The 10,372-nt window shown below is 42.6% G+C and overlaps 1 long non-coding RNA gene across 1 annotated transcript; it reads right to left on the bottom strand.

The window, feature by feature from the left end:
* Nucleotides 1-770: 770 nt before the first annotated feature.
* On the bottom strand, nt 771-4,796 carry LOC121153383. The gene is made up of 3 exons (XR_005883392.1): nt 4,777-4,796; nt 4,360-4,450; nt 771-852 (listed from the first exon to the last, which is right to left on the bottom strand). It is a non-coding gene; the product is annotated as an uncharacterized LOC121153383 (long non-coding RNA).
* Nucleotides 4,797-10,372: the final 5,576 nt, after the last annotated feature.

Genomic DNA, 10,372 nt, shown 5'->3' on the forward strand with positions numbered 1-10,372 from the left:
TGGATACTAATCCTCCCAGCCTTCACCTGTGCTGGGCACCTGAGAATATATTAGCTCTAATGGTAAGAGGCCTTGAGGTGGGATTAGTTAAGGGTCTTGAGGTGAGCAAGTTATCCCGGACAACTCATACGTGCCCAGTGTGACCACGAAGTCTCTACAAAAGGAAGGCATGGCCATCAAGCAGAAGTCAGGGACACACACTTCTGAGGATACTGTGCTATCAACTTTGAAGACGGAGCATGAGCCACAAGCCCAGGAATGCAGGTGATCTGGGAAAGGAAGGAAACTGGGAAGGGGAACGAAAAGAAGTTCCCACTGTCACTTTCATCAGGGCACAACGAAATTGACTTCAGGAGCGCAGGATACATTATTAATACATCCGCAGCCATCTGTCCCAGCATACATAGGAAGCCTATATAATCATCATCTAACTCCCATTAAAACTGCTTCATCTTGGAGCCTTTTATCCTACATCTGACTGTTGCTCTCATCTCAAGTCATGCCCATCTGGCCGCTAACCCCTTCCTGCTGCCATCACTTTACCCTGCAACAACCCCACGCAGCAAGCTCCCTTCTAGCTGAACTTCAGGACGGTATCAAACTAGACTCTAGATTGATAACTCATCATGTGCCTTGTTTCAAATGTTGCAGAGGATCACAGCTTACAAGACAAGGTCAAGACTTCCGAGTTAGTCCACAGCAACTCCCCCCCTCGAGTCCCACTGCTCACCATGCTGAGTCTCTTCAGCTGTCTAGACTGGTGCTGCTGTCCACCCCACACTACAACACGCCATTGATGTACCGTCTCCTCTTTCCCCTGGAGCTTTCAATCAGCACCCAATGAGAGAACGCCTGCATAGAACATGAACAACACATTGACTGACTCTTCTACATTGGATATTCAGACTGACGCAAGTACACAGATAGCCTACACAGTGAAAATATCACTATTTACCCACCCTGGTGATTCTAATACATTCTACTCAGCATTATTAAAAAATAACGCCTTTTTAAAACAAACAAAATAGCCACGTGCAATTACTTCCAGCAGTGCTCATTTGCAGGCCATACCAATTAGTTCAACTGCATGCCATCAAGTTGAATGTGTATGATCCTTGTCTCTACTGACATACTAACCTAAACTCTTATGGAAAAACAATTGTTACGATTTCATGGACTTTTCTCAGTCTGAATCTGGGGGTTAAAGAAACCACTTGGGACACCTCATCCTATCTCGGAGCACCTGGGTTTGAATAATGGCTCTATTCCCAATGCCCGCCAACACATTTGTTGAGTGGTAGGATTTCACAGCTCAAGTACTTGGGTCCAACCCAGCTGTGGTTATTATTGCTGTGGGCATTGGAAAATGGACCAGAACATAAGATCTCCTCTCCTCTCCTCTGCTCTCCTCTCCTTTCGTCTCCTCTCCTTTCGTCTCCTCTCCTCTCCTCTCCTCTCCTCTCCTCTCCTCTCCTCTCCTCCTCTTTCTCCCCCTCTCTCTCTTTTTTTGAGACTTTCAAATAAAATAAATAATGAGAAACACAAGACCTTAGATGTCTTGCAAGTTCTTGTACTACATGGGCGATGTATGAAGAATCTGTATAGCAGCCTGGGATGAGGAAGATCAATGTGGAGAAGACAGCATGGAGCAATGGCCTCTGGATTAAGCTCAGAGTTTGCTCTTAAAAAGAGCTAGAGCAATCACAGGAAAGGGGGAGGAGCAAACAACTGCACATACACACGAAGCACCATGCTGCAATCATCTCTGGAGCAGACTGTGAGTGCAGAGAGGAGGGAAGCCGGACACGCATTTGACAGGGCCTCGAGAATGCAGGACGCAGCACTTCTCTTACAGAAAACAGGGACACTCTTTCATCAAACACACCCTTTAGAGAACAGTGTGTCAGCAGGAAATGAACGGTTGGGGATAGGAGGATTCTTACGAGTCTGAAAACAGGGAAACATACTCAGACCATTTTATAACCGCAAGAATGGATACCAAGACTACGAACGCAGGGAGTGGCAGAGGGGTGCCAAGAAGGGTTGCACTGCAGACATACTTAAGAATTCATACAATATGTTGTGGTTAAAGCACGCGGGCTCTTCATGTGGCTGTAGAATCAATCCCCAGTGTGGCCAGCTCTTAGTCATGCGGTCCAAACAAATCAATGAAACTTGATGAACACAAGGTAGGGATAATAACGCCTACTTAACATTTGTTCACACAAGAAGATGAAGCATAGATTTAAAAATCTGCACAGTTTAAAGATTCATGCAGTTATATATTGGGAAGGAGAGTGACAGAGAGGCAAAGAGAAATAGAAAGGAAGATAACAAGAAAGAAAGTCCTTCCATGTGTCAGTTCAGTCCCTGAATGTCAGTGACAGCCAGGGAGGGACCACACGGACGCCAGAGGCCAGGAACGTGATCCAGTTCTTCCCAGAGATTTTATATATATAATATATATAGATATATCATATGTCAATAGATAGGTTCAGTCCCTGAATGTCAGTGACAGCCAGGCAGGGATCACACAGAAGCCAGGGGCCAGGAACGCAGCCAGTTCCTGGAGAGAGAGAGAGATATGTATAGATGGATAATTCCTAGTGTTCATATTTTAGCTCTGTAAGGAAAGCATCCTTAACCCCTTATTCTCTTTATACCTTTACATAGCTCTGAAAGTTAAAAAAAAAAAGAGCAAACACATCGTTGGGACCTTGCAGGTCTCTGGCATTCTGTGAACATAACACTGCAAGCATCCTGCCAGGCAAGCTGGACTGATACGTGGGGAACATCATCTGTGTACTGGGCCGCTATCTCCTCTACATGTGGCAAATGAAACTCCATGCGCATAGGAGATTCACAAAGACTGAGACTTACAGCTGTTAGAAGGCTCACAAAATGAAACTTTCCCTCCAAGTAGTTTTTTTTTTTACACTTTATTAGAAATATCTAATAAAAGAAAATTCAGATGTGCTTAAATCAAAATGTCAACACTTTTCCATGGGTCTGTGAATGATAGAGTCTGGCACAGAAGCATCGAGATAAATTTTTCAACACCTCAATATATAATATCTTAACTTCGGGTAAGCACAGTTGCATTAGTGAAGAGAGTTTTAGATTTTTAAAAATTACGATGGCTAGTAGTTTTAGGAACCTTGTAATTTACTGCTCCTTAGAATATAGCTTTAAAAGAATAACACTTAACGATGGTTTATGTGGAGAAATAACAGATTCGGGGGTCAGTTCTGTAATTCATAGTGAGTGGATTGCTTACAATTACAAGAGCCCCATTCTTAATTCTAAGCATGCCTCCTGCCGACACGTAGGGGCACAACTACACTTAAGAGGGATCCATGTTCAACTGTAGCTCTCCATCAGGATGTCTGGGTTCTGGCCATCTGTAATTGTTGCCAGGGCCCAACTCCTGCAAGGCTGTCTCCCAAATCACTCAAATGCGTGCACCAACTATCAAACACCAGGCTATCCAGCACCTATTTTCCAAGTGATATTGCATTGAATATTTTAGTTATAACGTTAAAATGATGATGAGCATAGCACTTTGAGATGCCCGTCTATGAAGAGAGCATCATGACACAGTGGGGTAAGCCACGCTCTGTGACACACCAGTATGCCATAGGACCGCTGATTTGAATCTAGGCTACTTCACTTCTGATTCAGCTCCCTGTTAACGTACTTGAGAAAGTCACAGGAAATGGCTCAAGTGTGTGGACCCTGGGCCCACATGATAATCAGATGGAAGCCAAGACTCATTGCAGCCATGTAGAGGGCAAATTAGCAGATGTTGGATCTCTCTCTCTCTCTCTCTCTCTCTCTCTCTCTCTCTCTTTAGGCATCTCTCCTACCCCTGCAACTCTGCCTTTCAAATTTATAATAAATACATTTAAAGAAGAAATGGCAATACTCTTCATTAGCAGTTTCTATTTCTTTTAGATATTCACAAAACAGGTATGTAAAAAAATGCAAGGTAATACATAGAGCTGTATATTTATAATAAAAATATACATCTCTCTTTAGATGTGATTTAGAGAAGAAATGGAACACTATAGCTGATCTCTCTGATTTCATACTGTTTGTCCTCTCCTTTCTCTCTCCTGCTTATGGAGACAGACACTCTGCCAAACTGGGTATGAAAATGTCTAGATCATTTCAATAATTCCTAGACACACGTGTGCACACACACAGTACAGTTTACTGTTTCATAAGTATGTAAATTCTGTCCGAATGAGTGTATTTTTCCACTTTGCTTTTGAGCCCTATTCAGACTGATACACTGATGTAATTCAGTTATTCATTTCAGCTGCCACGATACTATGGAGAAAAAGGTCCGGACATTACCCACCGGGGACTGACGGGCCGGTGGACAGCAGATTTCTCATCTGAAACTATGGTGGCCAGAAGGATGCAGCAGCACAGTATTATCCAAGATCTGAAAGAGAAGAAATGCCAGTCCTCGGTGCTCTGTCACCTGCTTATCTACCCCATGGAGTCAGCTTCCCTCGGGTCCCTCTGCACCTCCTGCGCCACGAGTCCATGGGCAGCTTCCCCCGGGTCCCTCTGCACCTGCTGCGCCACAAGTCCATGGGCAGCTTCCCCCGGGTCCCTCTGCACCTGCTGCGCCACGAGTCCATGGGCAGCTTCCCCCGGGTCCCTCTGCACCTGCTGCGCCACGAGTCCATGGGCAGCTTCCCCCGGGTCCCTCTGCACCTGCTGCGCCACGAGTCCATGGGCAGCTTCTCCCGGGTCCCTCTGCACCTGCTGCGCCACGAGTCCATGGGCATTTCGTGTTCCTCCGTTTCTGTGAAACACAACCACCGCAGGCTAACTGTGCTAAAAGGACTGGGTATCTGGAAAACAAATACGTGTTTTGGCTTCTCATATATTCTTAAATATTTGGGGACATATAAATTTCACTTTCACATAAATTTTAGTAGCAATCTGTTAACTTCTACAGTTACCCCATTGGAATGTTAGCTAGAACAAGTTATCTTTAAGATAGGATATTTTCCCATGAATAAAAATAGCATGCCTTCTCATCAGTGAGGGGTTTGCATACATGTCGAATGGCAGTTTTATTGTTACAAAGTTTCATACTTTTTTAGTTACATTTATTTCTAGAAACAATCACTTGTTGTTTATCCAAATGGTGTCAGTCTAAAATGCCTTTTTATCTTGTACCTCTCACATGCTGAATGTGATTTTTGCCAATTTACCATTTATTCTACATGTAACACACCCTAACACACACACACGCTCACACGCAGCCATCCAATTTTTCACCTAAGAAGTAGGGTTTTATTTTACGCTAAGAATACGATTGCTAGTATATGAGGTACTGCGAAACCATACAGTAGTGTGCAATATGTCACCTTCATCAGGCTCAAGAAATATGAGTCTAACTCCTTCCCCAAATGATTTCATTATATTTAGTATAAGATAAACACATTTTATTTACAGGATTTGCTTATTAATAGATCCTCTCGTTTACGTTAAAAATAAAGCAGAATTGAGGAAACACTTGTGGTCACAGTTTTGACGTGTATGTTGTTGCCATTTGTCACAACAAATGTGGGACTTGCTAGGAACCTGTGTGTTACAAAGCTTCCCTTAAATCTGCAAACAGACACAGCCTCCCATGAAGAACTCTGACCTCTCATATGGCAGCTGAGACTTTCTTTCACACGTACCAGGAAAAAAAATAGTGCTGCTTCTTTCCACCGAATCATCCCAGTAATTTTTATACAGCATCCAACATTTCCTAATCAACTCAAGGAAAAAAGAAACTGATTATAACCCTCTGGCTTACTCATCTTTCAATCACTGAATTAACAGGAGAAGCTTAGCTTCTGAGTCCGTGTTCCAACCTGCACTGAGTGCAAGGCAAGGACACTCAGCCTACCTCCCAAGAGGGAGCGGTGCAGGTTTGTACTCTTCCCAATTTTCTAGGCATGGTGATTTTTTAAAAAAATCTTGTTGTAATAATTTTATTTATTTACGGTGGAGAGATGCTATTTGCATGGAAGGAGCCTGTGGTTCCAAGTACAGTGTAAGCTTCAGTGTGGTACAGATGAAGTGTTTAGCTGTTGCTTTAAGAACTAATAACAATAAGATGCTGGACTTTATGCTAGGTATATGCTTGCAACGAAGGAATCTCAACTGAACTGGAACTGTGGTTATGCAGCAAGGTGGAGGAACCCACCATGGCGGGAGGGTTGTGGGAGGGGTGGGGGGAATCCCAGTGCCTATAAAACTGTATCACATAATAAAATAAGTAAATAATTTTTTTAAAAAAGAACTAATAACGGTTAAAAGTTAGTTTCAGAAGAGATCAAATAGCATCCCATAGCTGTTTCTTAGGAAAAACATACCATCAACTTGGTCATTCTTAACATTTTCTGCGTTGTTGCTGAAGTATTCCATGCTATATTCGAATTTACATTTGATGTACTCTGTCCCACTTGGTAACCCTCTTGGACAATAAAGATGCTACAAAGAATAAAGAAAAGCAGAAATCAGAAAGAAATACCTGCTAGGAGCATCTATTCTGTGCCTGGAGGCCTCATCAGTTGCAGTTGCAAACCCGCATAGGACAGCTAAGATCCTGAAGCAACTTCCATGAGTCTAGAAGACTGAGGGGGAGTAAGATTCGGAATCCAGTGCAGCCTTTCTCACCCAAGGATTTGTGTCACATGCATGTCAGAGGAACCGTGTTTGACACTCTTGCCAGTGGTGCTTGGGGTGTTTTATGAATTTGTGGGACCATCTTTAGCTGCCAGAATGCTTGGGAGTCATCGCTGGCATTTAGTGGGTGGAGGTCTGGAATTCTGTCTAGACCTGGTTCATTATTAAGACCATCTTCCACAAGAAAAAGCCAACTTGTATAATTGGGATATTTTAAATTCTCGGGAGAATATCATGGAAAACTGTCTGCTTATAATTTTTGCAGGGCTGAAGCTTAATTCCACTTTGCATATAAACAACAGGGGGGTTTTTTGGTAAATTTTAATATATTTGGATTTTTTTAAAGATCATGACTTAGTAAACCAAAAGACAATTATCATTTGTCTTGTTTGGAAATTTCCCAAGAACTATTCTCCATTTCAAAAATCTCTTTTCATTTTCACTGCTGTTCATGACATTGAACTTGCCAGAATCACCCTACGTGCATCCGTCAGTGCACAGCTGTAGCTGACACAGTTGTATCAGGATGTCAATTAGAAAGACAACATGTCTAGGAAGCTCAGTTCCTATTTCCTTCTCTTAGATACAGACATATTCACTACAAAACATTCACAGGCAGATGACTATTAGTCATTCCTATATAATTTTAAGATGTATTTATAATTTTTAAGATTTATTTATTTATTATTTTTTAAAGTCAGATAAACAGAGGGGAGGAGAGACAGAGAGGAAGATATCTGATCTGAAGATTCACACCTCAAGTGGCTGCAATGACGAGAGCTGAGTCAATCTGAAACCAGGAGCCAGGAGCTTCATCCAGGCCTCCCATGCGGGTACAGGGTCCCAAGGCTTTGGGCCATCCTCGACGGCTTTCCCAGGCCACAAGCAGGGAGCAGGATGGGAAGAAAGGATGCTGGGACATGAACTGGCACCCACATGGGATCCCGACGTGTAAGATGAGGATTTAGCCGCTGGGCTACTGTGTTGGACCCCATCCCAATATATTTTAATACTGCTGTTTTATCACGAAAGTTTCCTTTATATTACTAGATCAACAAATTGAAATTCCAGTGCATAAATGTGAATTAGTCTTATGAATTTCCACCAAGTAATTAATGGAATGGCTGGTTCCAAAAGAGCTAGAGAATCACTTCTTGGTAATGATGCAGATAACACCACTCTTGATGCTTGGAAATTTCCAGATTTTGAGACGGCTTAGGGGCCTGACACAGGAGCATAGAAGCCAAAGTCCTCACCTTGTATGCACCTGGATCCCCAGTTCCCGTCCAGGTTCCCTGCTTGTGACCTGGGAAAGCAGTTGAGGATGTCCCAAGGTCTTGGGATCCTGCGCCCATGAGGGAGACCTGAAGAAGCTCCTGGCTCCTGGCTTCGGACGGAGCTTAGCTCTGGCCATTGCGACGACTTGAGGAGTGAATCAGTGGATAGAAGATTTTTCTTTCTCGTTCTCTACTTTTCTCTGTAAATCTGATTTTCCAATGGAAATAAATGAATCCTAAAGAAAAGAAAGAAAGAAAGAAAAGCAAAAAAGGCAGCTTAGGTAGCGAGCAGCACCAGGATTTCAAGATTTTTAGGAGTATCCTGTCTGTCCTCCTGGGGTGGTTCCCCACATGATGGTTTCAAAACTTCACTCCAGTCAGGCCTATTTCTGAACTGGAATTCAGGAAACACATTTAAAGAATCAGCACGGACAATTACTATCCAATAACATACAGGGGTAAAAACATTCTGGACTTCTGGGTGAGTCCTTCACAATCTGTAAAGAGAGAACTGATAGACCTTTGTATTATGCTGATGTCATTTGGTTTATTATTTGTATCTTATAACAGTTTATCTGAATATAAATGATATACAAGAATTATATATACTTAAAGAGGACCATTTTTTTGGCATATGGATTTGTTATAAAATGATCACCACGCTCCAAAAATTCGCCTGTGTTTGAGTCTCGCACAGCTTTCCCATCACGTGCACTTGCCATGAACACGCCATAGTTGTGTCTGTTCTGGAATGTCCTACACAGACGCTGAGATTGTTAGCATGCTTGGCTGTTGTGAATGAGGACACACTGAACACGGACCTGCAGGTGTCTCTTTCAGACACTCACAGTATCCCCATCAGATGTGTATCCAGTAACCGTCTCATTGTGTCAGGTGGCAATTCTGTTCTATAGTTTGTGAGCTGGACTATGCCATAAACATGTAACAGCTGCCCTTTCAGGGGTGAAGAAAGCCCTGATTTATGACGTTTCCTAGCCTTTGTGATGTAAATACTGCCACCAAGGCAAATTCATGATAACAAACTCAACCGAACACACCCATCAAGCCAAGTGGAGGAGCAGAACAGGAGTTAAGGGTTGTATTTTTATTACCTTTAATATTAGCTACTTATGTATAGATTTATATAATCTGATTTTTAAACAAAAGCTGTGTTTTACAGCCAGCTCATGAGAGTCCAGACACTTGGCTGTTGGTTCTCATAGGAGCTGGCTCTTGGATCCTCACTCCGCCAGCCATCTTTCCACACGACCAGTCCATCCTTTTAGGTTTATGACATTAAGGGACACTGCATTGAACCACACCACATAGCGGTGTCTACTTGTTGTACTACGCAGCCGGGTGCGTTCGCAAAAAGAACGCGAATCCAGGCAGTGCCGAGCCGATGATCCGTGGGAGCACCACCAATGCCCAGTCTGCAGCATCCTCCTCCTGGAGGAAGGACTTCAAAGACGTTCACACAGCATGTGTGCTGCACAGATACGGAGTGTGTGTTTCAAACTCACTTGTACCCAAACTCATCTTAATTTTCCAATTTCCATGAACGTTTGTAATTACCCTCTATTACTACACACGTTACTGTTACATTCTCTCATATCAGTAATTTTACATTTTTCTTATATAAAAATGTCATTGGGTCTACAAAGTCTAACACTGACAAAGCAGCGTGTCACTGACATGATGGTGGCATGTGAAATGTTAGGATGAGCAATATATAATTTAAAAATCGTACGAAAGCCTTTGTTTGGAATTCTTATACTTTGTAAAAGTTCTTCCTAAGAATTTCTAATTATTCTTCTATCCTTTACACTTGGCACCATGAACTCAGTAACTTCTCTGTAACTCTTGCTGACTGCATTTTTTTCGACAATAAGAACTCAACACTAAACTAGCTTTAGCTGGCTTAAGTTTCAAATTGGAATTTTAAAAAACCTATTTGACAGCGAGAGATAGAGGGAAAAGGGGAAAGACGGGGAGGAGAGAGAGAGAGAGAGAGAGAGAGAGAGAGAGAGAGAGAGAGAGAAAGAGAAACAGACGATGGTTTACTCCCCAAATGGCCAGACAGAATTGAGCCTGGCCAAAGTTGAGAACGTAATCCCAGTTTACGAAGCGGACAGAGGGACTCAACTTTGAGAGTCCGTGTTAGCAGGAAACCCGAGCCACGTCGTTGGATATGAAACACAGATTCCTTAACCAGTGACTCCTGAACTGCTAGGGCCAAACACCTATCACATCACTTTGGAATTTATTGATCTTTTCATCATTGATTTAGCTTTATCTTCCTTTTATGAAAACACCCATTCCACACCTATATTAATAGCATAATATTTCCTTGTCAAAAAAGTTATTAAGTAGACGTGTGAGTCAAATTTGCA

Source organism: Ochotona curzoniae, unplaced genomic scaffold (assembly GCF_017591425.1).
Source record: "Ochotona curzoniae isolate NIBS_2020 unplaced genomic scaffold, NIBS_Ocur_1.0 contig_1, whole genome shotgun sequence".
NCBI classification, from domain to species: domain Eukaryota; kingdom Metazoa; phylum Chordata; class Mammalia; order Lagomorpha; family Ochotonidae; genus Ochotona; species Ochotona curzoniae.